Here is a 27,360-nt window from a genome sequence, read left to right as displayed (position 1 = left end):
GCATTTCTGACCCCCAGGTCACTGCTGTCAACAACGTGGTCAGAGGTATTAAGCCACTTTTGCAGGCTCACAATAAAACGTTCAAAAATGAAACTGAAACAGTTTTCCTGTGAAATATGTTAAGGAACATCCTTTCCAGGGTAAAGACTTGTGTATAAGGTAAAATAAATAACCAAAAACAAAAATACTCCTCCACACCTTGGGCTATGTTCACAAGTAGCATTTTTTATGCATTTTTGCACTTTTGTATTGCTTTCAACGGTGACAAATGCATTCACCGGGAAATGTCATTTTAACATTTTACAACCTTATCTGGCCATGTGCTGTGTGAAACATGCATACAGTGCTGAAAAGACAAGGGAACTGCATGGGGAAGACCCCTGGAAGCATCTCTGACACCCAGGTCACTGCCTAAAAGTGTGCCCATCAGAAGTGATCCTTGCCGCATCAGAAGATGCAGACTTGCAACTATCCCTGTGCAAGTCCTTGTACCAAGGCAGTGTTCAATTGTACCTCCCCCATTCCTTGCAATGCAAGCACAAATATGCAGCCAACCACTCACCTACCCGCAGGCTGCAATACTATACTGCTAGCTTGCACTTGAAATGGGGCCTTTTAGGCTTGTGGAGGCAGACGCCGGCCACCATGTCATGGCTGCGTCGGTGGCCTGGTATCCAGTCCCCAGCCGCCCGGCAGCCAGGTGTCCACACTCGGTCCCCAGCCACCAGGGGGCGGTCGGGTGTCCATACTCGGTCCCCAGCCGCCCCTATTTGTCCCAGTACACTTAATACACAATCGAGCATACTAAAACATTACATGTGCCCTCCCCAGTGCATTTAGTGGGAAGGACAGCCTATTCCGCTGTAGTGTGTGCACGCCAACATGCGAAGATGCCTCCCGCCCTGCACCTGTCATTGCAGACTTGCAACTATCCCCGTTCAAGTCCTTGTCCCAGGGCAGTGTTCAATCATACCTCCCCCATTCCTTCCAATGCAAGTGCAAATATGCAGCCAACCACCCACCCACCTGCAGGCTGCAATACTATACTGCTAGCTTGCACTTGAAATGGGGCCTTTTAGTTTGGAGGAGGCCGAAGCTGGCCATTGCCTCATGGCTGCTTCGGCGGCGAGGTCTCCATACTCAATCCCCAGCCGCCACTATTTGTCCCGGGAACCTTCCCCACACTTTTCTTAGCCTGGTCTGCTTTAGGGCAGCATTGGACGAGCCCACCAAACAACCAGGGACTCCTCCGGTGGGCCCTGGCTTCTCCATCAGGGGAGTTGAGAGTGCCAAGGTGAGGAGCATGATGATGATGATAGAAGTTAGCATCTGCTTTATTTTCTTGGAATGCAAGCGTAAGTGTGCAGCCCGCCACCCACCCACCGCCAGGCTGCAATAACATACTGCTAGCTTGCTTGCACTTTAAATGAGGCCTTTTAGGCTTGTGGAAGCAGACGCCAGCCACCATGTCATGGCTACGTTGGCGGCCTGGTATCCATACTCAGTCCCCAGCTGCCTGGCGCTGGGTGTCCACACTCGGTCCCCTGCCGCCAGGGGGCGGTCGGGTGTCCATACTCGGTCCCCAGCCGCCCCTATTTGTCCCAGAGCCCTTATACACAATCGCACATACCGAACCATTACCTGTGCCCTCCCCAGTGTATCTAGTGGGAAGGACAGCCTATTCCGCTGTAGTGTGTGCACGCCAACCCCCTGTTCATGGCACATGCGAAGATGCCTCCTGCCCTGCACCTGTCGTTGCAGACTTGCAACTATCCCCGTTCAAGTCCTTGTCCCAGGGCAGTGTTCAATTGTACCTCCCACATTCCTTGCAATGCAAGCGCAAGTATGCAGCCTGCCACCCACCCACCCCCAGGCTGCTTGCTTGCTTGCACTTGAAATTGGGCCTTTTAGGCATGTGGAGGCGGAATCTGGCCACCACGTCATGGCTGCGTCGGCGGCCTGGTATCCATACTCAGTCCCCAGCCGCCCGGCGGCCGGGTGTCCACGCTTGGTCCCCAGCCGCCAGGGGGCGGCCGGGTGTCGATAAACAGTCCCCAGCCACCCCTATTTGTCCCTGTGCACCTTATACACAAGCGCGCATACCAAAACATTACCTCTGCCCACCACAGTGCATTTAGTGGGAAGGACAGCCTAACCACAAACACGTGGACAAGTAAATGTGGCCAGGGATGGTCCATCTCACTGACACCTTCACACTGGGTTAATATTGTGGAAGCCGGGACACAGTTGAACACTGGGATGCAACATAGAGGATTGAGGGTCCTGGGTCAATCAGGCTTCAACACAAAGTCCAGAAGGTAGACAGCAGCAGTGGTCGGCCTCCTACACAACGAGTAAATTATTCATGATCATGAGGCCATCCATGTCCTTAGCTTTCTGTTACTTGGAATGCAAGCGCATGTATGTAGTAGCGGCTAGGCCTGAGGTGGTCAGCGTTTTGGCGCATATCCTACCTCCTCCGAGGATTGCTGGATGTTTTCCTGCTACTATCCCAGTTCTATGACTCCCATTAAAGCAAAGCTTCAGGTGATGAATGATGGATGAGGTGGTGGCAAAGGAGAAAGAGCAGGAGGAACAGGGACCATTCACATCAATCCCAGGCCAGTCAACCACACATGTCTTGTAGGATATGTTTCTATACCAAAAGGAGCGGTTCGGCTACACAGTTATAGGGCATACAGTGAGTGCAATGCCTACCAAAAATTTCGAGGCTCTCCAATGCCCCTTGAAAGTGACATGGAGGTCAGAGGGCCTTAACTAAACCGTTTTTTTCCATTTATAGCAACTGGGTCTCCTGAACACTGTTGGCCTAAGCAGTGAATTGAAGGCTTTCCAAAAATTATGAGGAACTGCAATGCCCCTTGAAACAGACGTAGATTACAGCATACTAAAAACCTTCTACCCATTATTGGAGAGTGGGTCTCTCTTAGTATTCACCTATGCATTGAAAAGCAAAAGCTGACTAAAATTAGGAGGAAATGCAATGCCCGTTGGAAGAGTCGTGGAGGTTAGAGGTAATTAAAAACAACATTTCAATGCCCCTTTAACAAGACGGTTTTAATGCCCCTTGGAAGAGACGTGGAGGTCCCAGTGGAATAAAAATACAATATCAATGCCCCTTGGAAGAGTGGTGGAGGTCCCAGTGGAATAAAAAGATAATATCAATGCCCCTTGGAAGAGTGGTGGAGGTTACAGTGGAATAAAAAGACAATATCAATGACCCTTGGAAGAGATGTGGAGGTCACAGTAGCTTAACAAGATGATTTTAATGCCCCTTGGAAGAGACGTGGAGTTCAGAGTGGTTTAACACGATGGTTTTAATGCCCCTTGGAAGAGACGTGGAGGTCACAGTGGAATAAAAAGACAATATCAATGCCCCTTGGAAGAGACATGGAGGTCCCAGTGGAATAAAAAGACAATATCAATGACCCATGGAAGAGATGTGGAGGTCACAGTAGCTTAACAAGACGATTTTAATGCCCCTTACAAGGGCCATGCAGTACAGCATATTAAAAACATTATTCCCATTATTGGGGAGTGGGTTTCCCATAGTCTTTGCCTATGCCTTTGAAGCAAAAGCTGCCAAAAATTAGGACGGAGGAACTTGCAATGCCCCTTACAAGAGACATGCAGTACCACTAACCAACCACCACCATGAAGACCAAGGAGATCTTCAAACAAGTCAGGGACAAAGTTGAGAAGTACAAGTCACGGTTGTATTATAAGAAAATATCTCAATCTCTGATGATCCCCTGACGCGCCCAGGGGATGGGGACGACTCGGTACCCGGGCCTTCGCCTGGTTTTGGGGATGTCGCTGTGGTCGGCTCCCGGGCCTGTACCCTGGGGTCACTCTTGAAAAAAGGGATTGGAACTTGGATAGAAAATAAAAATAAAGTAAATAGTTTGCGACGCCACCTGTGGTACCTGGTAATGATTACCAGCGCTGCTTCAGACCTCCGGGGGTGTTGGGATGGCATCTGAGGTGTTTCTGCTCCCCACGGGTGGAGCGGGCCCCCGGGGCAGGGATGGTGTGAAGGGATGCAGGAGAGAGGGGACCCAGCCAGGTCAGAGGAAGAACAGACACACACACCGGGGCTAGTTTCTGTACTTTCTGGATCTATGACTGCTGGCTGATGTGTGGATGTCCAGGGCCGATGAAGCAGGATCTGCTGTGTGCCGGTCCGGCTGATGTGGCTGTACAGTTCAGATTCTTGCTGCATGCTGGTCAGGCTGGTGTAGCGGTAGAGACCAGGCAGTCAGCAGGGAGTCCAGAATGGAGAAGCTGCAATATTCCTGAATAGCTGAATAGTAGGTGTGTAGTTCAAGGCAGATGAAGACAGGGGGTGCTGCCCAGTGTCTGACCAGAAATCTGCACAAGGAGATGAAGGTATCCACCTAAAGCCAGTGAGGTGTGCCAACCGGTCACACCTGTGTGGCAAATAAGAACAAGGATGTGTGCGCTCTGTATCAATGTGACTTCACAAAGGCTGTGGGCTTGCTCTGAAAGGAGATTCACGCAGCACTAATCCAACATGTTTCTGAGGCTACGGCCTCCTTCATCAGGGATTGCAGATACCATAATTGTCCTTGTATTTGTAGGTGAACCCTTGAATGCTACTGTGACATGCAGAAGTAGTGCTGTTGCAGTGTGTGACTTGCAGAAATAGTGCTGTTGCTTTAAAAGCATTCAGCAACTATTAGCAGTAACACAAGCACATGAGACAGGAAGTGTTGTGCTCCAGAAGCATCCAGCAACTAGAGGGGTTAACATAGTCACTAGTGATGAGCGAGTATGTTTTGTTAACCCTTTCGCCGAGTATGCTCGGGTGAGCACCGGGTATTTACAGCTGCTCAGTGATGTGTTTGAATCACTCCCGTGTGCATGATTTGCGACTGTTTAACAGCTTTAATACATGAGAGGAATGTGTTAGAAATAGACATTCCTCACATGTATTAAAGCTATCAAACAGTTGCAAATCATGCACACGAGAGTGATTCACCGAGCAGCTGTAAATACTCGGTGCTCGCCCGAGCATAGTCAGCGAAAGGGTTATCAAAACATAGTCGCTCATCACTAATAGTCACAGGAGAAGGGGAGTGTTTTAGCAGAGCTCCAGGGGTTTTGTGGAGAAGTTGTGTACTGTCTGGCTGGAGCCGAAGAGAAAGGTGGTGTGTGTGTTCTGCATCTGACAGAAGCGCCCCTGCAAGTGAAAAGGATTCAAGTCAGGAGTGAAGCTAAGCACAGGTCGGTCAGGTAGAGTTCCTGAACTAGCATTGCAGAGTATTGTCAAGCACAAAGATAAGGACTGTTAGAAATGGTGTCACAGGGATCATCTCCCTCAGCAAACCCTCCCCCCCTCCTCCATCTCACTGTGCTGTAAAGAATGCTGTGCTCATTAATGTGCCTTTACATTAGAACTGTGCTGTCCTTTACTACTGGGAAGACTGTGAACTGCTGTGCTGCTAAGTAAGCTGCACTGTTTGTCACTGGAGCCTGTTGCTCATAAGACTTAACTTGTACTGGCTGTGCGGCTTCTTATTAAATGCTACTGTTCTACTGTTTATGAGGACTCTTGTGAAGTGTGTCTGGTCAGCAAGTGAAACAACCTACGTATCTGTGCCTGACGGTCAATACCCCTGTGTGCCTGAGAGAAGCTGTAGGACATGGTCTATGGTAGCCCTGAGTAACGGTTCCCCCAGGATTCCAAAGAGTTCATGTAACCTGTCTCGCCCCTATCTGAACCTAGCGGCGTGCGTGTAACACTACTCCTATCCACGGCAGTACTGGCTGCATGCTCACAGTCCTGAGAAGCTACCCAGGTGGATAGTGCACAGACACTGCAGCATTTACTGCAGAGTTTGGAAGGCTCATCACTTTTTCCTGTGCACAGCTATTTTGGGTGACAGGTAGGACCACTTGTCTAACATTTTTATATATATTTGAGTAGCATTGCAGCACATCCTTGCATTCTTTATTAGCATTTTGTTTCTTAGCACTGGGGCGCATAGTGCTTTAGGATTGCAGCTCTTTTGCTAACTCATAAGCGCATTCCTTAAGGCAGCAGCGCTATTGCATTTCATTTATGAGATGTGGAAAGCTCAAAGGGACTTATGCAAAAGTAAGTTGCATCTGTAATTGCAGCAAAAGCAAATGCTACAAAGTACTAGTTTTATGAGGGGGGATATTTATGCACACTTGAAGTTTTACATTATTTTTTACTATTTGTTGTCTGCTTCACATTAAAAAGAAAACCAAATGTTCAAAAGTTATAGACATGTTTTTTTACATGAACTGATGCAAACCCTCAAAAAAACAGTGAAATTCCAGGTTGTGAGGTAGCAAAACATGAAAGAAACCAAGGGGGTGAATACTTTCACAAGCCACTGTACAGCTAGGTCCAGAAATATTTGGACAGTGACCAAATATTCATGATTTGGGATCTGCATGCTACTATGTTTGATTTAAAATGAAAACAACTGAGATGCAATTGAAGTGTAGACTTTCAGGTTTAATTAAAGGGGTTGAACAAAAATATCTTGTGAAATGTTTAGGAATTGCAACCTTTTTCTACAAAGCCTCTTCATTTCAGGGGTTCAAAAGTAAATGGGCAAATTAACTCTACCATAAATAAAATGTACATTTTTAATACTTTGTAGAGAATCCTTTGCAGGTAATGACTGCCTGAAGTCTGGAAGCCATGTTCATCACCAGAAACAGGGTTTCCTCCTTTAATGCTTTGCCAGGCCTTTGCTACAGCTGACTTCAGTTGTTGTTTGTTTCGGAGTCTCTCTACCTTAAGTTTTGTTGTAAGCATGTGAAATATATGTTCAAAAGGGTTGAGATCTGCTGATTGATTCGGCCATTGCAGAATATTCTACTTCTTTGCCTTAAAAAACTCCTGGGTTGCTTTTGCAATATGTTTTGGTTCATTGTCCATCTGGACTGTGAAGCACCGTCCAATCAATTTTGCTGCATTTGGTTGAATGTGAGCAAAAATTATAGCCCTGTACACTTCAGAATTCATCTGGCTGCCTTTGCCTTCAGTCACATCATCAATAGATACTATTACCCAGTGCCACTGGAAGCCATGGATACCCATGCCTTGACACTGTCTCCACTATGTTTTACAGAGGATGTGGTGTGCTTTGGATCATGAGTCATTTCATGCCTTCTCTATACTTTCTTCGTCCCATCATTCTAGTATGGGATGATCTTAGTTTCATCTGTCCAAAGAATGCTTTTCCATAACTGGGCTGGCTTCTTTAGATGTTTTTCTTTTTTGCCCCATTGTATTTGCTCTCTTGAAGACTTCTCTTTATGGTAGACAAAGATACTGAAACATGTACTTCCTGGAGAGTGTTCTTCACTTCATATACCTTTTCTGTGGATGGCCAGCCCTTTTTGAGTTCCCAAGTAGTGTTGAGCCACCGCCGTAGTGTTCGAGTTCGGTTCGGTTCGTCGAACACCCTTGTGTTCACAGAACTGTTCGTCGAACTGTTCGTCGAACACCTTCAAGCACCGTTAAAACCAATGGCAGGCAAACAAAAACACATAGAAACACATAGAAAACACCTTCAAAGGTGTCCAAAAGCTGACAAACTGCTCAGAAGACATAACTAACACATGGAAAAGTGACAAGATATAGGCATGTCATGCCCTTCTAAAATCCAATAAGTGAGAAGCCGACACGGCCAGTCCGTTCCTGCCCGTGCCACCTCCCTGTCGCCGGGTTTGTGCCAGAGCCGTGGTGGACCCTGACGGCCAGCCCCCCTCTCCCAATACTGGTGCCTGTCCGCTGGTGGGTCGAGCAAGCCCCCCTGTGGTGGAGGCAGCTCTAAGCTTTTTAATTTAAATTGTCTCTCTAATTTGAATGAATACACTTTAAATCCTTTTACAAGGATCTATTGGAGGGCAAGTCTCATGCCAGCAGCCGCATAATTCCAGCTCCAGTAGCGTCCACTAAAGCTGCTGCAGTTAAAAAGCTTTTATAAGGATCGCGCTCGACTGTCCACCGCAAGGCGTCCTACCACCAGTCCCAGACCCTATGCCTTGGAGTGCCTCCTGATGCTCTTCACTGAGTATCCCGTGGTCCCGAAGCATTTCCTTTGAAAAAATTTAGTGTCCAAACTACAGGTGGTGTAGCTTGCTTAATAGCCGGGATAATCCGCTGACTAGCAAACACTGCTACTAGGCACAAAGTATTTCCTGGGCTAGATGCAGTTAAAAATTTGTAATTAGATACTCTCGTTGGATGCTGAGAAAGCATTTCATAGAGTCTCCTGGCACGCCATATATTATTCTCTTAAAAAGCTTGGGGTAGGGGTCTAGGGGACCCTTTTATAGCCAAAATCACGGCCCTGTATCGCAATGTGTCACCTAGGCTGAAGATAAATGGAACTGTAGCACCCCGAGGGCTCGGTTGCTGCAGAGGTATTGCACCTCACCCAGAGGTGTGATATCTCACTCTCAGGTAAGGATGGAGTGTGGATCAGGACCCCGACACCTGCATGCATTACACCACATTGCCGTGGGGCAGGGCGACCAATATGCCCCTGAGATGGGCACGACAGTCCCTGTCCCTGGCTGGAGTGGGGGGAGGGAACACTGAGGAAGGGGAACCCTGTAGTGCAGGAGCAGGGAGGAAGCAGTTCCTGGGTGCATTGAGAAGGGAGTATAAAAGGTGGGCACCATCTTAGTTCAGTGCAGAGAAGTCTGAGCAGAAGTGACAGGGAGCAGGGGCTCTGCATGAGCTCTGCTCCAGAGGCGGGCCTAGTAACAGAGGCCCAGGCCTGGAAGAGGGAGCAGGAAGGAAGAGGAGCGGAGAAGGCTCCAGGAATGAGGAACGAAGGAATCCCAGGGGTGTGGACGGGCGAGTCGCCACCGCACGCCCGAACCCACCTGCGTGGAGGGGTCAGGACAAAGGGGGAGACCGGTCCCCGAAACTAGTGGAGGCGGGAAATGATCCTCAGCTAGAAACCTGAGGCTGTGACATTTTATGTGGCGCAGCCCCTCGCTACACCCGCTAGGAGGGCAGCACATAGGGTCAGGGAAACTGGCGCCAAGTTTACCAAGAGGAGGCCCGAGGCAGCCGGACAGAAGGGTTGGTAAGAAAGGCCAGACAAAGGACACACAAAGGGGGTGGATTGAGGTGGGAGGCACCGAGTACAAGTGCTTTCTATTTGCTGATGATGTCCTAGTATATATCACTCAAACACATATATCCATCCCTGCTGTTATAGCTGAAATAGATCACTTTGTTACATGGTCAAATTTTAAAATCAATACAGCGAAGTCTGAGGCCCTCGATGTCTCCCTCCCCAAATCCATACAGGATTCCATCCAGTCCAACTTTCCCTTTGCCAGGCCCTCACAGGGTATCAAATTCTTAGGAATTCCTATTCATAGAGACCTCTCCCGTCTATGTTATCTTAATTTTGGGCCCTTTATTGAACAACTCCATACAGACCACGGTTGGCAAGTTAGAACTGTAAGATTCACTACGTGAACCACTGGTGTTTTGTGGAAAAGCACATGTACACTGTGTTCCAAATTATTATGCAAAAAGTGTTTAGGAGTGATAAGGGAAGAATTTGTTTGTTTGTCAGTTAAACTCATTGATGGTGATGTGTGTCAGGGCTCTTTATATCACTGTAAGCAATTGCAGACACCTGTGCTAATTAGTTTGGCAGGTGTGTCCAATGAACGGCAAGACTACTTAAGAAGGCTGTCCCACATTATTAAGCAGCCTACATTTTCTGCCAAAATGGGAAAGAAAAAGGATGTGTCGGCTGCTGAGAAGCAACAAATTGTGGAGTGTTTAGGTCAAGGCATGACTACAATCAACATCAAACCAGGGGAGGAGTCCTGAGGAGATAATTTGCATATTCCCACTGCATTTTGGGGTAAGTGAAGAGTCTCCGCGAGCTCAAAGAACACTGGATTTTGGCTGTTGGAGCTGAAAAGAGGACATCGGTAAACCAGGGGAGGAGTCCTGAGGAGAAAATTTGCATATTCCCACTGCATTTTGGGTTAAGTGAAGAGTCTCCGCGAGCTCAAAGAACACTGGATTTTGGCTGTTGGAGATTAAAAGAGGACATCGGGAAACCAGGGGAGGAGTCCTGAGGAGATAATTTGCATATTCCCACTGCATTTTGGGGTAAGTGAAGAGTCTCCGCGAGCTCAAAGAACACTGGATTTTGGCTGTTGGAGCTGAAAAGAGGACATCGGTAAACCAGGGGAGGAGTCCTGAGGAGATAATTTGCATATTCCCACTGCATTTTGGGGTAAGTGAAGAGTCTCCACGAGCTCAAAGAACACTGGATTTTGGCTGTTGGAGCTGAAAAGAGGACATCGGTAAACCAGGGGATGAGTCCTGAGGAGATAATTTGCATATTCCCACTGCATTTTGGGGTAAGTGAAGAGTCTCCGCGAGCTCAAAGAACACTGGATTTTGGCTGTTGGAGCTGAAAAGAGGACATCGGTAAACCAGGGGAGGAGTCCTGAGGAGATAATTTGCATATTCCCACTGCATTTTGGGGTAAGTGAAGAGTCTCCGCGAGCTCAGAGAACACTGGATTTTGGCTGTTGGAGCTGAAAAGAGGACATCGGTAAACCGCGCGCCTGCAGGCGCGCGCTTTTTGAAGCTTTTTTCACTGTTTTCAGAACATTAACAGTAAGAACATGGAAGAGTCCAGGAGCCATTTGGTGAGCTGCATATCCTGCTACATGTTCACAGACTTGCCAGTGGAAAAGCCAAACTTCACATGCCAGAAATGCAAGCTTGTGTCCCTGTTGGAGGAAAAGTTGCGAAATCTAGAAGAGAGGTTAACTACCTTGAAAATCATTAAGGAAGGTGAAGAGTTCTTAGACAGAGCAGAATTATCTCTTCATGATTCAGAAAGAGAAGAAATTCGAACTGCACCTGAGGAAACAGAGGAATGGAAGCATGTGACCCACAGAAGCTGGAGGATCGAGAGGCAGTCAGCACCCATACTGCTCAGGAACCAGTACCAGGCTCTCACGCAGGAGAACCATGAAGAAATACAGCAAAATAAGACTCTGCCCACAATGAAGAACCTTGTAAGCCCTCAGAATCCTCCTGGATGGAGAAAGAAGAATGTTGTGAAGAAAAAACGGAGAGTGGTGGTCATGGGGGATTCCCTGTTAAGAGGAACAGAGGCCGCTATCTGCAGACCAGACATAACCTCAAGAGAAATGTGCTGTCTTCTAGTGTTGAGCCACCCCCGTAGTGTTCGGGTTCGGTTCGGTTCGTCGAACACCGGGATGTTCGAGGAACTGTTCGTCGAACTGTTCGTCGAACACCTTAGAACACCGTCGAACACCGTTAAAACCAATGGCAGGCAAACAAAAACACATAGAAACACATAGAAAACACCTTCAAAGGTGTCCAAAAGCTGACAAACTGCTCAGAAGACGCTTTCTTTAAAAAGCCAGCCGGCAATTCAGCAGCGGCATACACCGGTACCCGACAATTTAGACAAGAAGGAATAGAGCCTCACACATAGATTAGATAGATAGAAACATGTCAGTCACATATATATGAAGTACAGTGACAGTGTTGCTTACTGTACTTGTCATTTAGTGTAAAGGATTTATTAAAAAATATAATAGTGTTTTCATGCACTGTCTCTTTAAAAAAGCCGGCCGGCAATTCAGCATCTGTACCCGACAATTTATAACAGACAGAATAGAGCTTCACACATAGATTAGATAGATAGAAACATGTCAGTCACATATATATGAAGTACAGTGACAATGTTGCTTACTGTACTTGTCATTTAGTGTAAAGGATTTATTAAAAAAAATAATAGTGTTTTCATGCACCGTCTCTTTAAAAAAGCCGGCCGGCAATTCAGCATCTGTACCCGACAATTTATAACAGACAGAATAGAGCTTCACACATAGATTAGATAGATAGAAACATGTCAGTCACATATATATGAAGTACAGTGATAGTGTTGGTTACTGTACTTGTCATTTAGTATTAAAATAAAGGATTTATTATTAAAAAAAATTGGCGTGGGGTTCCCCTTAATTTTCGTCTCTAGCGGAGGTTAAGCAGACAGCTGGGGCAGATGTTTGAAGCCTGGGAAGGGGGTAATACCCACGGAGCTTCCCAGGCTACTAATATGAGCCCCCAGCTGAATACATAGCCTTTACTAGCTATTAAAATGGGGGAACCCCCCAAAAATATGACGTGGGGTCCCCCCTAATTTAATAGCTAGCAAAGGCTAGGCAGACAGCTGGGGGCTGATATTAATAGCCCAGGAAGGGAGCCATGAATATTGGCCCCCTCCCAGGCTAGAAACACCAGCCGTCAGCCGCCCCAGAAATGGCGCATTCATAGGATGCGCCAATTCTGGCACTTAGCCTCGCTCTTCCACGCTGCCCTGTAGCGGTGGCAGGGGGTAATAGGGCTGGGGTTGATGTCAGCTTATAATGCCAGCTGACATCAAGCCCAGGTTAGTAATGGAGAGGCGTCTATAAGACACCCCCATTACTAACCCCATAGTCAAAGTTAAAAGAAAACACAAACACCCAGAATAAAGTCCTTTAATTGAAATAAAGACACAATCCTTTATTGTTCTAAATTAAACCATACTTACCATCACGCCCATTCCAGCTGAAGCCAACGATCTCCTGCAATAAAAGAAAAATAATAAAGCAACATCATCCTTACCTTTCCATGGTTCCCACGACAGTTTCAGCTCTGCTACATCGAGATGACAGGCTGGACCGCAGCAGAACGCTGCCATCCAGCCTGTCATCCCGCAGACACTGAGAAGCGCAGGCATGCTTGCGCTCTGCAGTGCCTGGCTGTGACGGCATAAAGATGAGACGAGTTCATGTCCAATGAACTCGGCGCACCTCATGCACGTCACTGACAGCGTGGGAAAATTCTCACGCTGAAGCGCTGAGTGCAGGAGAATTCTCCCACGCTGTCAGTGACGTGCATAAGGTGAGCTCATGTCCAATGAACTCAGCTCACCTCCTGCACGTCACTGACAGCGTGGGAGAATTCTCCTGCACTCAGCGCTTCAGCGTGAGAATTCTCCCACGCTGAAGCGCTGAGTGCAGGAGAATTTTCCCACGCTGTCAGTGACGTGCATAAGGTGAGCTCATGTCCAATGAACTCAGCTCACCTCCTGCACGTCACTGACAGCGTGGGAGAATTCTCCTGCACTCAGCGCTTCAGTGTGAGAATTCTCCCACGCTGAAGCGCTGAGTGCAGGAGAATTTTCCCACGCTGTCAGTGACGTGCATGAGGTGAGCCGAGTTCATTGGACATTAACTCGGCTCATCTGGATGCCCTCACAGAGAGACACTGTGGAGCGCAAGCAAGCCTGCGCTTCTCAGTGTCTGCGGGATGACAGGCTGGATGGCAGCGTTCTGCTGCGGTCCAGCCTGTCATCTCGATGTAGCAGAGCTGAAGCTGTCATGGGAACCATGGAAAGGTAAGGATGATGTTGCTTTATTATTTTTCTTTTATTTCAGGAGATCGTTGGCTTCAGCTGGAATGGGCGTGACGGTAAGTATGGTTTAATTTAGAACAATAAAGAATTGTGTGTTTATTTCAATTAAAGGACTTTTTTCTGGGTGTTGTGTTTTTTTTAAATACTTTACTAGAAATTCATGGTGGTGATGTCTAATATTGGCGTGACCCCATGAATTTTGGGCTTAGGGCCAGCTGATAATGCCAAGCTGGCCCTAACCCCTTTATTACCCAGTGAGCCACCGCATCAGGGCCCTGGATGAGTTGGGTACAGCGCCAGAAGATGGCGCTTCTATGAACGCGCCATTTTCCGGGGTGGCTGCGGACTGCAATTTGCAGCGGGGGTGGCCCAGAAAGCTTGGGCCTCCCTGCGCTGCGGATTCCAGCCCCCAGCTGCCTAGTTGTACCTGGCTGGACACAAAAACAGGGCGAAGCCCCACGTCAAATTTTCTTTAAATTATTTCATGAAATAATTAAGAAAAAAAGGGCTTCCCTATATTGTTGTGTCCGGCCAGGTACAAATAGGCAGCTGGTGGTTGGGGGCAGCCCGTTCCTGCCTGCTGCACCTGACTGGACACAAATATAGTGCGAAGCCCCACGTCAATTTTTTTTTAATTATTTCATGAATTTCCTGAAATAATTTAAAAAAATTGAAGTGGGGCTTCGCACTATATTTGTGTCCAGCCAGGTACAGCAGGCAGGAATGGGCTGCCACCAGCTGCCTATTTGTACCTGGCCGGACACAACAATATAGGGAAGGCCTTTTTTTTCTTAATTATTTCATGAATTTCATGAAATAATTAAAAAAAATTGAAGTGGGGCTTCGCACTATATTTGTGTCCAGCCAGGTACAGCAGGCAGGAAAGGCTGCCCCCAACCACCAGCTGACTATTTGTACCTGGCCGGACACAACAATATAGGGAAGGCCTTTTTTTCTTAATTATTTCATGAATTTCATGAAATAATTAAAAAAAAAATACGTGGGGCTTCGCCCTATTTTTGTGTCCAGCCAGGTACAACTAGGCAGCTGGGGGCTGGAATCTGCAGCGCAGGGAGGCCCAAGCTTTCTGGGCCCCCCCCGCTGCAAATTGCAGTCCGCAGCCACCCCGGAAAATGGCGCGTTCATAGAAGCGCCATCTTCTGGCGCTGTACCCAACTCATCCAGGTGCGGTGGCTCACTGGGTAATAAAGGGGTTAGGGCCAGCTTGGTATTATCAGCTGGCCCCAAGCCCAAAATTCATGGGGTCACGCCAGTATTAGACATGACCACCATGAATTTCTAGTAAAGTATTTAAAAAAAACACAACACCCAGAATAAAGTCCTTTAATTGAAATAAACACACAATTCTTTATTGTTCTAAATTAAACTATACTTACCATCACGCCCATTCCAGCTGAAGCCAACGATCTCCTGCAATAAAAGAAAAATAATAAACCAACCTCATCCTTACCTTTCCATGGTTCCCACGACAGCTTCAGCTCTGCTACATCGAGATGACAGGCTGGACCGCAGCAGAACGCTGCCATCCAGCCTGTCATGCCGCAGACACTGAGAAGAGCAGGCATGCTTGCGCTCCTCAGTGTCTCGCTGTGACGGCATCCAGATGAGCCGAGGTCATGTCCAATGAACTCGGCTCACCTCATGCACGTCACTTACAGCGTGGGAAAATTCTCACGCTGAAGTGCTGAGTGCAGGAGAATTCTCCCACGCTGTCAGTGACGTGCATGAGGTGAGCTCATGTCCAATGAACTCAGCTCACCTCATGCACCTCACTGACAGCGTGGGAAAATTCTCCTGCACTCAGCGCTTCAGCGTGAGAATTCTCCCACGCTGTAAGTGACGTGCATGAGGTGAGCCGAGTTCATTGGACATGACCTCGGCTCATCTTTATGCCGTCACAGAGAGACAATGTGGAGTGCAAGCAAGCCTGCTCTTCTCAGTGTCTGCGGGATGACAGGCTGGATGGTGGCGTTCTGCTGCTGTCCAGCCTGTCATCTCGATGTAGCAGAGCTGAAGCTGTTGTGGGAACCATGGAAAGGTAAGGATGAGGTTGCTTTATTATTTTATTTTTATTACAGGAGATCGTTGGCTTCAGCTGGAATGGGCGTGATTGTAAGTATGGTTTAATTTAGAACAATAAAGAATTGTGTCTTTATTTCAATTAAAGGACTTTATTCTGGGTGTTTGTGTTTTTTTTAACTTTGACTATGGGGTTAGTAATGGGGGTGTCTTATAGACGCCTCTCCATTACTAACCTGGGCTTGATGTCAGCTGGCATTATAAGCTGACATCAACCCCAGCCCTATTACCCCCTGCCACCGCACCAGGGCAGCGTGGAAGAGCGAGGCTAAGTGCCAGAATTGGCGCATCCTATGAATGCGCCATTTCTGGGGCGGCTGACGGCTGGTGTTTCTAGCCTGGGAGGGGGCCAATATTCATGGCTCCCTTCCTGGGCTATTAATATCAGCCCCCAGCTGGCTGCCTAGCCTTTGCTAGCTATTAAATTAGGGGGGACAGATGCTGAATTGCCGGCCGGCTTTCTTAAAGAGACGGTGCATGAAAACACTATTATTTTTTTTAATAAATCCTTTACACTAAATGACAAGTACAGTAAGCAACCCTGTCACTGTACTTCATATATATGTGACTGACATGTTTCTATCTATCTAATCTATGTGTGATTCTCTATTCCTTCTATTCTAAATTGTCGGGTACCGCTGCTGAATTGCCGGCCGGCTTTTTTAAAGAGACGGTGCATGAAAACACTATTATTTTTTTTGATAAATCCTTTACGCTAAATGACAAGTACAGTAAGCAGCACTTTCACTGTACTTCGTATATATGTGGCTGACATGTTTATATCTATCTAATCTATGTGTGAAGCTCTATTCTTTCGGTTCTAAATTGTCGGGTACCGGTGTATGCCGCTGCTGAATTGCCGGCTTTTCATGTTTCACTGTTGGCACTGTTCCCATCGATTTGGGCAATCACTGTAATGCCACAACCACCATGGCTATGGCATTACAGTGAGTGGCAGACAATCCCTGCATGATTGGTGCTCTAAATAGCACCAGACATGCAGGACACGCTTTTGGTGCACGAACAGTTATCGAACATAACCTCGAACAGCCGAATTTTTTGCAAATCGTTCAGGTTCGTCGAACAACTCGAACACCGCCCAAAACAGCTCGAATTTGAGATTGGCGAACAGTTCTAGTCGAACACCGCTCATCTCTACTGTCTTCCAGGAGCAAAAATTAAAGATGTGTCTGACAGGATATCAAGACTCTTCAGACCTACAGATCGCTACCCATTCCTGCTAATACATCTGGGGACAAATGACACCGCAAGAAAGGACCTGGAAACCATCTGCAGAGACTTTGAAGACTTAGGCAAGAAAGTGAAAGAATTGGAAGCGCAGGTGGTCTTCTCATCCATCCTCCCAGTGGATGACCATGAAACAATGAGGTGGAATAAGATTCTACAGGTGAACAACTGGCTACGTCGATGGTGCCGTCAACAAGGATTTGGATTTCTGGATCACGGAATGAATTACCTATACGATGGACTACTTGCTAGAGATGGGGTGCACCTTACGAAGACTGGAAAACATGTATTTGGAAGTCGCCTTGCTACACTCATCAGGAGAGCTTTAAACTAGAGCAATGTGGGAAGGGAAGCAAAAGGCCAGAAAAAGCCATACAGCTGACAAATACTATTGAGATCTCTGCTACTGGAAGTGGAAAGGAAGAACAAAGACAAAACTATTTAAATAATAAAAATATGGGAGGAAGAGAAACCAATCACAAACTAAAATGTTTTTATACAAATGCACAAAGCATGGGCAACAAACAAGGAGAATTGGAACTACTAATGCAGGAAAAGGAATATGATGTCATTGGAATCACTGAAACTTGGTGGGACGATACACATGATTGGAATAAAAGGCTAAAAGGATACAACTTATTTGCAAGAAACAGACTTGATAAACGAGGAGGAGGTGTCGCATTGTATGTTAGAAAAGCGTATATCTGCACAGAGATTGAAGCTTCAGAGACTGGGAGTTCTGTGGAAACTGTTTGGGTAAGAGTACAAGGAGAGAACAACGGAAAGGACACCATTGTAGGCATTTACTACAGGCCACCTGGGCAAGCTGAAGATATGGATGAACTCTTTATGTATCAAATGACCAAGTTCTCCAAAAACTATGATGTAGTGGTCATGGGAGATTTCAACTATCCAGACATTTGTTGGGAATCTCTCTCAAGTAAAACTAACAGGTCAAGCAAATTCTTATCCTCTCTTGCTGACAACTTTATCTTCCAAAAGGTAGGGGAGAAAACAAGGGGATCTGCTACTTTGGATCTAATCCTTATAAACAGGGAGGAAATGGTTGAGGAGGTAAAGGTGGCTGGGACCCTAGGAGGCAGCGATCATGCTATTATAGAATTTTGGATAACTAGAGGAGGAAGACATGTGAAGACTCAAACTTCAAGGTTAGATTTTAGAAAGGCAGATTTTAAGAGACTCAGAAAGAGAATAGGAGGGATCCAATGGCTGGATGTCCTTAAGGACAAAAATGTCCAGGAAGGATGGGAAATTTTTAAAAATGAGATTCTCAAAGCACAATCGTTAACAATCCTGAAAAGTAGGAAGAATGGGAAGCATTTAAGGAAACCAGGATGGATGAACACAGAACTTAAACACATGCTAAAAAGAAAGAAAGAAATGTTTATTAAATGGAAAGAGGGAGGCATATCTAAAGAAGATTATAATGCAGTCTGCAGATCCTGCAGGGCACGTATCAGGTTAGCTAAAGCTGACAATGAATTAAGGCTTGCAAGAGATGTCAAAAGCAATAAAAAAGGATTTTGGGGGTATGTCAAAAGTAAAAGAAAAGTCAAAGATGCTATAGGATTTTTACAGGATGAAAATGGAGAAATGGTAAGAGAGGATGTTGAGAAGGCCAAACTTTTTAATTCCTATTTTGCATCTGTTTTCTCTCAGAAAGAAAATGTAACATCAACTGATCTTCACTGTCCTTTTAAAGGAATAGAAGAATCCAAGTTATCTGTAAACAGAAAGATTGTGAGGGAATATTTAGCTAACATAAATGAGTTCAAGTCTCCAGGTCCAGATGAATTACACCCCAGAGTACTGAAGGAGATCGTAGAAGAAATTTTAGAACCACTCTCCATAATCTTTGAAAATTCTTGGAGAACAGGAGAAGTCCCAGAAGACTGGAGAAGAGCAAATGTTGTTCCTATCTTCAAAAAGGGGAAGAAGGTGGACCCAGGGAACTATAGGCCGGTGAGTCTGACTTCTATACCAGGAAAGATCTTTGAACAAATTATTAAACAACATGTATGTAAGTACCTGGATAAGAATGAAGTGATTAACCAGAGTCAGCATGGGTTTGTAACTAACAAGTCATGTCAGACTAACTTAATTTCCTTCTATGACAGAATCACTGACTGGGTGGATCAGGGAAATGCTGTAGATATAGTATATCTTGACTTCAGCAAAGCATTTGACAAAGTATCTCACACCATCCTTATTGAAAAAATGACCAAGTATGCAATGGACCAGGCAACTGTTAGGTGGATTCATAACTGGCTTAGTGATCGGACTCAAAGGGTGGTTGTAAATGGCTTCACATCCAGCTGGATGAATGTCTCAAGTGGGGTACCACAGGGCTCCGTCCTGGGACCTGTATTGCTTTTTTGCCGCTGCTCTTTTAACCTGACTTAATTGCCTGTAGGAAAGATTCCTCAATTTGCCCTTATCAGCACGCACACGTGTTTACTGTGAATCAGCTGCATACTTCTTGATTGCCAAGACACTTCATCCTGATCATCGCTCAATCATAGAATCATAGAATCATGGAATCATAGAATGTAGAGTTGGAAGGGACCTCCTGGGTCATCTGGTCCAACCCCCTGCTCAAAGCAGGATTCACTAAATCATCTCAAACAGATGTCTGTCCAGCCTCTGTTTGAAGACGTCCATTGAAGGGGAACTCACCACCTCTCGTGGCAGCCTGTTCCACTCATTGATCACCCTCACTGTCAAAAAGTTTTTTCTAATATCTAATCTGTGTCTCCTCCCATTTAGTTTCATCCCATTGCTTCTAGTCTTTCCTTGTGCAAATGAGAATAAAGATGATCCTTCTACAATGTGACAGCCCTTGACATATTTGTAGACAGCTATTAAGTCTCCTCTCAGTCTTCTTTTTTGCAAGCTAAACATTCCCAAATCCTGCAACCGTTCCTCATAGGACATGGTTTGCAGACCAGTCACCATTCTGGTCGCTCTTCTCTGAACTTGCTCCAGTTTGTCTATGTCTTTTTTAAAATGTGGTGCCCAAAACTGTACACAGTATTCCAGATGAGGTCTGACCAAAGAGGAGTAAAGTCCGATAATGACTTCACGTGATCTAGACTGTATGCTTCTGTTAATACATCCCAGAATTGTATTTGCCATTTTTGCTGCTGCATCACACTGTTGACTCATGTTCAGTCTATGATCTATTAGTATACCTAAGTCTTTTTCACATGTACTGTTGCTTAGCTCTATTCCTCCCATTCTGTATATGCTTTTTTCATTTTTATTGCCCAGATGTAGTACTTTGCATTTTTCCCTGTTAAAAACCATTCTGTTTGTTGCTGCCCACTGCTCCAGTTTATTTAGGTCTTTTTGAATCTTCTCTCTCTCTTCTCTAGTATTAGCTATCCCTCCTAGCTTTGTGTCATCAGCAAATTTAATCAGTTTACCCTCAATTCCTTCATCTAAATCATTGATAAAGATGTTGAACAATACAGGTCCCAGGACGGAGCCCTGTGGTACCCCACTTGAGACATTCATCCAGCTGGATGTGAAGCCATTTACAACCACCCTTTGAGTCCGATCACTAAGCCAGTTATGAATCCACCTAACAGTTGCCTGGTCCATTGCATACTTGGTCATTTTTTCAATAAGGATGGTGTGAGATACAGATAAACATGATTAGTAATTTGAAAGCTTAAAACGGTTGGTGAGGTGATTTTAACCAATCATCAAGCTTTTACTCTCCCCAGGATGACACAGGGGTAGAAAAGTCGTTTCGGATCCATGATTTGATTTGTTCATCTTTCTGAACGTGAGTCTGTCTACCTTATCAGTGGAGAGCCGTGTGCGCTTATCTGTCAGCACACCACCAGCAGCGCTGAACACACGTTCAGACAGAACGCTGGCTGCGGGGCATGACAAGATCTCCAAGGCGTAAGTGGCTAGCTCCGGCCATTTATCCAGATTGGAAGCCCAAAAAGAGCAAGGGTACAGTGACTCAGTCATGGCTTCAATGTTTACTTGGAGATACTCCTGTACCATCGTCTCTAGGCGTTGACTATGTGTCAGACTTCTTGTCTCCTGTGGCCTTGCAAAGGATGGGCTAAAAAAGTGGTGAAATGATTCCGCAAAATTGATGTTACCAGCAGATACTGTGTTTCTGTTACGGTTTGAGTGCTGAACACTCGACGGTCCCACGGTTGGCAAGTTGGAACTGTGAGATTCACTACGTGCACCACTGGTGTTTTGTGGAAAAGCACATGTAAGATTTTGCAACAGTCTCTGCTGATACTCCTGCATGCGTGCATCCCTTTCTATGGCAGGAATAATTTCTGCAAATTTACTTTTGTACCGAGGATCTAACAGTGTGGCAACCCAGTAGTCAGGATTATTTCTAATTCTCACAATTCGAGGGTCATGTTGCAGGTAGTGCAGCAAGAAGGCACTCATGTGTCTTGCGCATCCAGGAGCACCAAGTCCCTGTTGTGTTGGTGGCGAGGTCACAATCATGCTTCCTTCCTCTGTCCTCTCCCCCCAACCTCGCACAACAGAAATGTGATCAAGGTCTCCCTCATCTGATGAGTCTTCCATCAGTTCGTCCTCCACTTCTTCCTGGGCTCCTGCACCTTCCTCACTAGTTTGGCTGCTACCATGCGCCCTGGTAAAACCATCTCCCCCACCCTCACATGCCTGCCGCCTTGGTGCTGCCGACCGTCTGGACCTTGCAGATGTTAGCCCTTCTGCATACAACTCCTCCTCCTCTACTTCCTCCACCTCCTCTTGTGCCACCACCTGACTCCGAATTCTGTTTAACATGTGCTCCAGCATGTAAATCACCGGAATAGTCATGCTGATAATGGCATCGTCAGCACTAAACATCTTCGTCGCCATTTCAAAACTGTGCAGAAGGGTGCATAGGTCCCTGATCTGGGACCACTCCTCCAGCGTGATTTGCCCCACCTCTGGATCTCGTTGGCCCAGGCTATACGTCAGAACGTATTGCACCAGGGCTTGTCGGTGCTGCCACAGTCGCTGCAACATGTGCAGAGTTGAATTCCACGGGTAGGCACATCGCATTTTAGCCGGTGAAGTGGCAGGCCCAACGACTTCTGTAGAGATGTAAGTCGCTGAGCTGCGGGATGCGAACGGCGGAAGTGAGCACACAGCGACCGTGCCCTCTGCAGAAGGCCATCTAGTCCGGGATAGTGGGCTAAAAATTGCTGGACAACCAGGTTCAACACGTGAGCCATACAAGGCACGTGTGTGACATTGCCCCGGCGAAGGGCCGCCCCCAGGGTTTGAAGCATTGTCGCACACGGCCTTCCCTGGTTTCAGGTCCAGTGGAGACAACCATTCATGAAATTGGTTCTCCAGAGCTGACCACAACTCCTCAGCTGTGTGACTCACATTTCCCAGACATTTCAAAGTAAAAACCGCCTAATGACGTTGAGCCCTGCTTCCAGCATAGTAAGGAGGTGTGCAGGATCCCTTCCGTGCAGTTAGAAAGCTTGTGGCATGACCAGACAGGCTTTGGGTGCAGGTGGAGGACCGAGAGGAGGTTGAGGAGGCAGAAGCAGTGGAGGAACTTTGAGATAAAGAGGATTGACGCACAACTCGTGGGGACGGCAAGACTTGGACAGCAGCCCCTTGTCCTGCTGTCACCATAGTTACCCAGTGCCCAGTCAGCGACATGTAACGCCCCTGTCCATGCCTACTCGTCCAAGTGTCTGTGGTGAAATGCACCCTGTCACACACAGAGTTTCTCAAAGAAGTGGTGATGTTGTGTGCGACATGCTGGTGGAGCGCAGGCACACCTTTCTTTGAGAAGTAGTGCCGACTGGGCATCTGGTACTGGGGCACTGCGATGGACATAAGGTCTCGAAAATCCTCTGTGTCCACCAGGGGGAAAGGCAGCATTTCTGAAGCCAAGAGCTTGCAGATGGTGAAATTCAACCTCTTAGCTTTCTCATGGCTAGGAGGAAATGGTCTTTTACTTGTCCACATCTGAGCGACCGAGGGCTGGCTGTTGTGCTTAGATGGGGTTGATAAGGGTGTCCCTGGCAAACTGCCGGTCTGTTAGGAAGATGCAGGCGGACATGTTAGGTTGCCTTGATCCAAAGGTGGTGCTATCGATGTCGGACAGCGCTCAACACCAGCTGGTGTTACCACCTCCAAAGAAAATGATGACCTGCCAATCACGCTGGCTGTTGCGGGTAAAAAGGTGTCAGGTCTGCGTCCCAAAACAGGTGTGACTGCTGTCCTCCCAGTCACAGAGGATGAAGAGGGCGCAGATGCACAAGATGGGGCAGATGGTGGTTGGCCTGGCCGGCTAGGCCGCATTGTAGCACAGTGAGCTTCCCACTGCAACTTATGCTTCATGTCCATGAAGTACTCAAACTATGTATTTTTTGGCCTCTACTTAGCTTTTGTTGACAAATGTTACAGATAACACGAGTTGGTCATCTTTATCGATCTGAAAAAATGCCCAGGCTATGCAAGGCATTAGTGACCTGAAGAGCCACCACGACTTGTGGTCAGAGGCAGAGTTGTGTTTGAGGATGCAGTTGTTGACGTGCTTCCAGTACTACGTCTCTGTCCAGGAAGGCTTAACCTGACCTCGTCGTCACTAGCGTCCTCCTCCACACCCGTCGTCCTCAGATCCAACCTGTTCCTGCCCTGACAAAAACTAAAGTTGTCGCTCCAATCAGGTATTTGAGTCTCATCATCGTCTTCCTCATTGTCTCCACCAACAGGAGTTACAGTTTGGGAATGAGGGTCTACATTATGTTCAGAACCTTCTGCGTCTGGTCCTGGATCCGACTCATAAAGATTTTGGGCATCAGTGCAGATCATTTCCTCATCTGGATTCACAGAAGCGCTGGAGCCGACCTCTGATTCCCAGGCTATAGTATGAGTAAACAGATCTGCAGACTCAACCATCTGTTCTACCTCATACTCAGACGGGCAGCTGGAGATTTATTTGGGAGCTGTGAGGAAGCAAGTGCGATTGGGGTGACACCTCTGAGGACTGGAGTATTTGTGATGTTGAAGTTGATGTGGATTAGAGCCCACTTAAAGGAGCACTTGATATCCGTTGAAGCACCTGCTGTTTTTGTGCCTCATCTGGAATTTGTAGCGATTGGCGTGGCCGTAAGAAAGGGATCTTATCACATTGTCCGCTAAAAGAAGTAGACATTTTAGTTTGGCTGGAAGATGGTCTTTCTTCTGCAGATGTTACTGTTGCTTTAACACCTACCCCACGGACACAACCTTTTTTCCCCTTCCCAACACGCCTATTCCCCGTTCCAACAGCAGCAGGCCTTTTTCCACTCATTTTGGTGGTTAACTAATTCACAACTCTGGAGTTGTTTGCACAAAAAAACAATGGATGGGAACCGAGCAGAGCTGAGTGGCCAAATTGTGGTTTTAGGCCAAAACTATCGTCTGGGTTAGATGCAGAAAAAAATTATATTAAATTTGCAACCTGATGGAGGTCAGTATAGATGGACTAATAGAACAAGTCCCACACACTGCTAGAAGGCCAACTATTTTTTCAGAGCTAGATGCAGACAAAAAATTATATTCAATTTGCAACCTGATGGAGGTCAGTATAGATGGACTAATAGAACAAGTCCCACACACTGCTAGAAGCCCAAATATTTTTTCAGAGCTAGATGCAAAAAAAAATTATATTCAATTTGCAACCTGATGGAGGTCAGTATAGATGGACTAATAGACCAAGTCCCACACACTGCTAGAAGCCCAAATATTTTTTCAGAGCTAGATGCAGATAAAAATTATATTCAATTTGCAACCTGATGGAGGTCAGTATAGATGGACTAATAGAACAAGTCCCACACACTGCTAGAAGGCCAAATATTTTTTCAGAGCTAGATGCAGACAAAAAGTTATATTCAATTTGCAACCTGATTGAGGTCAGTATAGATGGACTAATAGACCAAGTCCCACACACTGCTAGAAGCCCTAATATTTCTTCAGAGCTAGATGCAGAAAAAAATTATATTCAATTTGCAACCTGATGGAAGTCAGTATAGATGGACTAATAGAACAAGTCCCACACACTGCTAGAAGCCCAAATATTTTTTAAGAGCTAGATGCAGATAAAAATTATATTCAATTTGCAACCTGATGGAGGTCAGTATAGATGGACTAATAGAACAAGTCCCAAAAGGTTTTACTTCACTACGTGCAGTAAAAAAATTGGTATTCTATACACAGGTGTTATAGCTTGCAACACAGATAGGCTACTCCACTGACTAACACACTCTGCAATAGGCCAAAAAGGATTAGCTTTGCTAGATTTAGCCAAATGCTGTGAAAAAAACTTGCACAGCACTGGCACAGACCTGCCTGGCAAAAACTGATAGGAACTGATGTAACTTAGTCCTGAAAAGGACTGCAATTACAATTAGTCTTAACTCCCAACCTATCTATTTAAGAGCACAGACCTGACTGATAAAAGTCGTAGGAAATGCTGTAACCTAGTCCTTAAAAGGACTGCAATCACAACTATTCCCTACTCCAAAGCTATCTGTAGATTTGTGCGAAAATTGGCTTGAAATTAACAAGGTTTAGCGCACACAGCAACAGCGGTGCCGTCTAACACGCAGCTGCAGCAGTGAGAAAATGGTGGCGACGGGGAAAATGGCTGGGTCTTATAGGGCAAGGACATGTGACATAAACTGCCAATGACACATGCCCTTGCTTGTGTGAAAAAAAGCAGTTCGCTCCGTGTGTGCGCTGCTGATAGGCTGACAGATTGCACCTCCCCACTGTAAATGCGGGAAAGAGAAAAAAAAAATGGAGATCTTCATTATTCCTGCAGAGATCCATCCCCTGCCCCTCCCCCCGCCCCGCTGTACACTCAAACTGCGTATTAACATTAATTTTCATCATTACTGAGAAAAAATCCAGTTATGATTTTGGTGCACGAACTGTTATCGAACATAACCTCGAACAGCCGAATTTTTTTCAAATCGTTCGTGTTCGCCGAACGGCTCGAACACCGCCCAAAACAGCTCGAATTTGAGATTGGCGAACAGTTCGAGTCGAACAACGCTCATCTCTATTCCCAAGCTCAGCAGAGCACTCCTTTTTATTTTGCAGAAAGTACCAAACTGTGGATTAGGCCACTCCTAATATTTCTGCTCTCTGATGGATTTCTTCTTTTTTTTTCAGTCTAATGATAGTCTGTTTTTATTCCATTGAGAGCTCTTTGATCTCATGTTGTGGGTTCACAACAGCAGCTTTCTAATGCAAATGTCACACCTCGAATCAGCTCCAGACATTTTACCTGCTTAATTGATGATGGATTAAGGAAAGAATAGCTGATGCAGCCCATTAAAGAGCTTTTGAGATAATTGTTCAATTACCTTTGAAAAAGAAGCAGCTACATATTAAACAGCTGTAATTCCCAAACCCTTACTCCAATTAGGAAGTGAATACCTTTAAATTAAAGCTGAGAGTATGCACTTGAAACCCATATTGCTTATATAACTGTATCGCGAATATATTGTGGTAAACAGCTAAAATACCAAAACTTCTGTCACTGTCCAAATATTTCTGAACACAGCCTCATCAGCAGGAGATTATCACTAGGGGACTAATAAATCTTCTTCCATGTAGTCCTCCATATTTATGAGTTCTGTACAGCCATGCCTTCACCACTGTTTAACAGCTTTCTGCCTATGCAAAGTGTACACAGAAAGATTTCAATCACTGGGTTGGGTTATAAGGAGCTCAGCATTCAGAGAATTGGTAGAATTGCAGTAGATAAAATAGTGATTTTATCAAAACTGCAGCAAGAAGCCAAGTAAATTACCCATTGCTGAAACCAGGGTCTCTGCCTCTACATTATGCTGCTCGGAGATAGGGTAGCATAAAGCTGATGACAGATTACTTTTAAGTAGTGATGAGTGAGCACTAAAATGCTCGGGTCGAGCACATTGGAATACTCGGTACATATGTCTGACATCCATGTCCACTCCTGAGGTCTTATGTGTGGAGTCAGAACTGAATACCGACGGCCTTGTTGATGCTGGTACTCAAGAACTGCGCTCTTCTGCTCACAAATCCTTCCCAACAACAGTGTAGAGTTCCAACGCGTGGGGACATTACACACCAGTCTGTGAGCTGGAAGCTGCAAACACTGCTGAAACACGGCAAGGGCGGCGGAAGCTGTAGGTGACTTTCTAAAATGGTCACACAGGCAGGGTACTTTAACAAGCAGATCCGGCAACTCCAGGTAGGATTTGAGAAACCGCTGAACCACGAGGTTAAGCACATGGGCCAGGCATGGTACGTGTGTGAGCTCGCCTCGCCTCAGAGCCGCAACCAGGTTCCGGCCATTGTCACACACGTCCATGCCTGGCTGTACGTTCAGCAGTGTGAGCCACAGATCTGCCTGCTCTTTCAGAGCTGTCCACAACTGTTCAGCATTGTGCGGTTTGTCTCCTAAGCATATTAGCTTCAGCAC

At 46.2% G+C, this 27,360-nt stretch overlaps 1 protein-coding gene across 1 annotated transcript in view; it reads left to right on the top strand.

The window, feature by feature from the left end:
• The window catches only part of LOC141259635 (amine sulfotransferase-like), a 108,760-nt gene that overhangs the window by 70,317 nt on the left and 11,083 nt on the right, over window positions 1-27,360 (top strand). The gene's annotated exons all lie outside the window — the stretch shown is intronic.

Source organism: Phyllobates terribilis, unplaced genomic scaffold (assembly GCF_046119375.1).
Source record: "Phyllobates terribilis strain yellow unplaced genomic scaffold, ASM4611937v1 Scaffold_3__8_contigs__length_932513732, whole genome shotgun sequence".
NCBI lineage: Eukaryota > Metazoa > Chordata > Amphibia > Anura > Dendrobatidae > Phyllobates > Phyllobates terribilis.
This window is presented reverse-complemented; position numbering and strand designations above follow the sequence as displayed.